Consider the following 5,887-nt stretch of genomic DNA (forward strand, 5'->3'; position numbering starts at 1 on the left):
CGATTTTGTCATTTTGTAACCATATTATGTACATGAATTATTTACATGTCGTTTCCACATAACTTTATACTTTGGTCCAACTGATGATGTAATTTTAAAACATTAAATGACTGATGTTTTGAGTCATTTGTTGACTCTGTTTTACTTTTTCTTGAGTAAACATGAAGCAGTGCTACTCTTACAAGAGTACAGGTTTTGTACTTGTGACCAGTTAGCTTGGTCACCTATTCTCTTTTTTCAGTGCATCCATCAGATAAAAACTTTGCTTAAAAAAATCCCCATAAAGTTTCATGTTGCAACAAAATGTGAACATGTAAAGGAGGTGTTGATCATTTTTGCAAATATAGATTCTTTAGTTTTCTTTTTTGTTTTTGACAAATGAAGGAGCTGGTGACCTTTGCTGCCCTGCCATGGCAACACGCCGCTGTCTGTGGTGCTGAATTTGAGACCAGACCGTTTCATCCATATTTTTCTTTTTTTTTTCTTTTTTTTTCATCTCTCTCTGTTGATTTTACAAAAACCAATCAGCAGATTCAGCATCCCTGACCTCTGACCTGACATCTGCATGCCCCCGCAGGGTTGTGACAGTTGCGTTGGGATCTGGGCTGGGTGTTCACCACATTCACAGAAGTAGAACCCCACCAACACACACACACACACACACACACACACACGCACACACACACACACACACACACACACACACACACCTCCACTCGGGAACAGGAGGAGGGGCGAGAGGGGAATCCCAGGGAACATTAGAAATATCGCGTTATTGCTTTTCGCTTCTGTCACTCCATCCGCTTCCCTGGAAGTTAACATTAAAAAAACAAACAAACAAACTATGAATGAATAAACTAATGAAAGCAGAGAGGGAAGTGGGTGCGTGTTTTGCGGGAGGAGGCGCTAAATGTTTACGGCAGAGGAAGAAGCAGATCTGCGGCGGAGGAGCTCAGTGAGGATGAGCAGCGCGGCTCCTGTACCCCGTACCACGCATCCCTAATGAGGAACAACAGCGTCTGTGGACGCGTCGTTCTTTGTGTGCAGACGTGGAGACGCACTGACACATTTTTGACTCTAACAAAAGAAGAAGAGGAAGAGGAAGAAGGAAGAAAAAAGAAACGGAGCGGATGAACTTTGATTCGGACCATCCCGCACGAGGCCTTTCTGGCGCCCAGCTGGACAGCGCCGAAGCCCCGCAGAAGTCCAGGATGCTCCCGGGATCCGGCAGCCGTGGATCCATGAGCGCGTAGAGGGCAAGCATGTCTGACCGCAGAGAGGCGCAGACGGGGCGCAGACCGCCACCACGCTGAAAGGAGTTGCACCGTTTGTTGTTAGGAGAGATTAGAATTATTATTATTTTATTTCGTTTTCTATGAGAAAGAGGGAAAAACAGAGAGAGAGCGAATGGCAACGCTTGACAAGCGCGTGCGTCCGCGGATTTCCTCGACGTGACCCCGGTCTCATTCAGAGTGCGCCCCCGGCCGCCGTGTGTGTGTTTTTGTGCTTGGGGTGGACAGTTCGGATGCATTCGCCCTGCCTGCTCAAAGAGACATATCGGTTCAGGGGCAACGGATTGATTTAGCGAGGCGAGGGGAACCCCTGCATGGCCGCTTCATTACGCCATGGATGACTCGGGGATAATCAGGCGCCGCAGGCTGCAGGTGAGCCGACCGCAGCAGGCTGGAGTCCTGCTTCGTGGCTTTAAAAGCTCTCTCTCTCTCTCTCTCTCTTTCTCTCTCTTCTTAGTCCAAGTTTTGGTTTTTCAAATTTAAGTGTACAGTTTTCTGTCATTTACCTTTAGAAAACATGCAAAACATTATGTATTTGTTCTTTTTTTTTTTTTTTTAATGTCCATTTCTTAAGGTGTTTCCACACCTCGTAGTCCGCTAAACTCAGTTCGATTTGGGAACCAAAATTTTTCATACTGCACTGTGTGAAGTGATCCAAGCTAGTTAAAAAAAACCTGTTCCCCTCCTCGCCTGTGGTGGCGCTGCACTATGAACAACTTAAGGAAACTACATAAAAAACCTCCAAAGAGGAATAGCGCGACTTCCTTCTTCTGCAAATGTAAACAAAAATGAAGCGGCATCAGATTTCAGAGGTCGTTTCTCCTCTAGTGCTAGGGCTAGCACGTTTGTTTAGGTTGTAATTACCCAGAATGCCCTGCGCTGCAGTCCGTTTCCTGCTGGTGGGTGGGTCGATCAGTCGAGCAAATGCGGACAGTGGCTATTTTTTTTTTTTTTAGACCCTTGCAGAGGTAGGTAGGATCGGTTTCGCATTGAAGTATCAGCTGATCACTAATCTCCCAAGATTAAGGAAACTGCAGCAGATTTATCGGTGCACCTATAACAAACCCTCTTCACCTTTATTGCGAACGGGTTTCATTTTGATCAAATCATGGTGGCAGCATGATTCTGCCACCACCATGTTTCACAGTAAGGATAATCAGTTATATTTCTACCACACTGAAGAAAAGAAATGTCACAGCATGATTCTGTCATTATCGTGTGCTTTCGTCAGAAGAAACTAAGATTGACCTTTTTTGGCAACACATTCTCCTAGTTGGTTTGGCATAAAACAGGATTATGAAAATGCACTCTATACCCAGTTGTAAGTACGGTGGAGGATCAGATATGCTGTGGGCTTGATTCTCTTCCAGAGATACTGGGAGCCTTTTTAGAGGTTTGTTTCTTTACACTTTTTTAAAGGGGCAGTGTTGTGTAAAATTGACTTTTTTTTTTTTAGCTTTACAGCATTTTATAATGTTATTCCCTCATCAAAAACATTCCTTGAGTGTTGCTTTGGTTCTTTCTTGCATGTTTAACTATTCTATCTTCCATGGCAACTATTCAGTTTAATAAAACACCTGGTTGGACCTAGCCCCGCCTTCGAGGACGAAGCTCCTACTCAGAGCTGCAGTTTCGGACTTTCGCCTTACAGAGCAGCCCTCTCCCCGCAACTCCTCCCACTCAGCTCCTTCAGACTAGCCAGCAGCAATTAGCAAACACCTGATGAAACTGCGCATCTGCTGACCTCATTATAGGAGCTACTTCTCAGTGAAACGCTCGTAAAAACGTTAAAGGGTTAATAGAGGAATTTTTATAACAACTGAAGTGAACATAGTTACTTGATTGTCCTACAAAATGATAGTATCTGGCTGGAAATCATATAATAAAGCCCCTTTAATATGCCAGGAGATCTTCAATGAAAATTACTACTAGTAAACTAAAAATAGGTTCTATATGGTTTTTCAACAGAATAACAATAAAAGAAGCAAAGTCATGTTAATGGTTAAGTGCTTCATCAGACACAATTTCATTGCTATTTGACCTAAACTAAATCCTGCTGAAATCCTTGGGGTCAGTTTGCAAACTGACTTATGATTGAGTTTGCATAATTTTTTTTCAGATTAAAACAAGCTGATTAAAAAACCACAAAGAAAACAAAGCTCTTCAAAAGGAGGCTTTCTTATACCTTTCTCTTTCCCCCCCTGTGGGGTTTCAGACTCTCTGCTAAGCCTATTACCACAACGTGACCCGATTCCTCTCCAAGACAGGAAGTTTCTGTGTGCCATAATTCAGGTCACACATATTTAATGTTCTGATGCGTGCAGCTTTGCTCTCGCTCACCTAACGTCGGGGTTTAGCCTCCCTCCACCACCCCCACTCGGCACCGTCTGCTGCACTAGATCTACGTGGGACGGATGGGCACCGATGCGTGTCGAGCTGATGCGTCCAAACGACTGCGCTCATCTACTCCGAGGCAACCAGGGGTCACGACCCCACCCTCCCCTCCTCCCTCCGCCACTTTGCGCTTCAGTCAAGTGAACTGAGCAGAGACGAGCGGGGCCTGCAGGCCATGCAGACCGCAGCTCCCCATGTGTGTGGTTTGCGCACCGCTTCCTCCCGCTGCGACGCATTTCATTTCCAAAACTGCGCGCTGGCGGTTTGTTTTGCTGAAACTTAGGATCATGACTCTGCAGTCAGGATTTATTTATTTTTGTTGGCCGTTAGCCCACCAGTGCAAACACATATTCTCCATTGTGACCATGGCGGCCATTTTGAAAAACATCCACTGTCCACCAGAAACACAAGATCAAGGAATCATGATGCGCTACGACTCGACGCCGAACACATTCACCTATCCCCGGTTTCAGAGCGAAAATGTATTCACCATGACAACAACCACGGTGGTCATCTTGAAAAATCCCCCACCATCTTGAAAAGCATCTTTAGCTGAAATATTCAATTACCTGCTTTCACTACGTACTTTGTTACAACCTCAAATTGAAACTGATCTTCTCAGGACATTATGTGATAAACATAAAGTGCCTACACTGCTTTTTCCAAAACAATTCACAGTTAGAGAGTAGCTGTTAAAAAACAAGTCTTTTCTAAGATCCTCAATTTAACTTAGGTCAGAACTTGAACTGTTCCATTCTGACACATGAATATTCTTGTATGGAAACATTTACCTGAATGTAAGGCTAAAGAGCATGGATGCTTTTTGTGTAAGAATAGGTGTTACGGTATAGAGCATGCAGGCATTTAACATCTACACACACATTTCATGTTCACGTGTTATCTGTATGGCTGTGTGTAAGTTTGATGACAACTGATTGGCTTTGCATGCTCTGTTAAGCTGCCATGTCAGTCCCTTGGGCCTCACTCTCTCTCAGTAACACACACAGCCTTTCTTTCAGCACCATATGGTGACACACCCTTCTTCTCTGCAGCTGAGGTCAGGGGTCACAACCATGAGGCTTTTTCTCTGACATGACTTACATAACAAGAGCGTGGTCTTTATCCCACCCAATAACACGGAAACAAGAATGCATGCTTCTTTATTTTCAAGGAAGTGGTCCAATTGATATATTTTTAAAGAAAACATTAAAACTTAGATTATTGGTGCATAAAATATATCAACCGTATTTCAGAAAGTTACTTGCTAAAGTCGGTCAACGGTTTTATGTGGAGCACTGACTGCAGCTTGTGATGAGAAGAAGTCTGTTTGGGTGTGTAAGTTGGTGCACTTCAGCGACACAAACTTCAATCATAATTTCATAATTATGATTTTTTTTCAGCCATTGTTTACTTCCTGTTTACGGTGCAGAATCACTTTGCATTTCTCAGCGACATAAAAGTCGTATTAAATGCGACATGACCGTTCTGACTGCAGACACTGAAAACTATCGGACACGATTATAATTATCATCGCATGCGGAAGCGGCACAAATCGGATTTTTTTTTTTTTTTTAAAGATTGTGAAAAGATAAGAACTGGTCTCTTCAGCCTGCTGTGAAAAAAGTCAGATTTGGGCTTCATTTGCCTGCGGTGTGAAGGAACGACTCACATTTGCTCCCAATCTGTTTCTCAGGTGAATTCTGGCTGCTTTTCATGTCAATTAAAGTTGTGCTGCCCGTATGATGAGGAGCTGCAAAGGTTTTATTAGGTTATCGTAGAACACAAAGACAGGACAAGACATCTTCCCCATGCATACTCGTTAAGCTTTTCCATCAGTCGGACTCTTAGCGGTTAGTAAGTCGCGGCCGTAGGTGATTCCTGGTCTGGTCGCTTTATCTTGGCAGGCTAACACTCTCCGATTGAGCGTTGTTTGTCTCCCGGCCAGATCTCCACTATCCCACTGAGCGCAAAGTCTGACAAAATGAATGGCCTCACCGTCCTGAGTGAGCAGAGCGCTTTATATTCATGCTGCTTAGCTAATCTTATTTTCTCATAACCGGGGTTCTCTTTCCTTTTCTTTTCTCGTCTCATTTCTTCAGTGCAGCCTCTGAGTCCTGAAGGACACAGAGTCGAAAGAGGTTTTTATGGCTGTAGCTTACGATGGCCTTTACTGGCTGCATCTAATGTTTGTCCCTGACTGG

This window comes from Poecilia mexicana, unplaced genomic scaffold, assembly GCF_051168715.1.
Source record: "Poecilia mexicana isolate PSO_F unplaced genomic scaffold, ASM5116871v1 scaffold_8, whole genome shotgun sequence".
NCBI classification, from domain to species: Eukaryota; Metazoa; Chordata; class Actinopteri; order Cyprinodontiformes; family Poeciliidae; genus Poecilia; species Poecilia mexicana.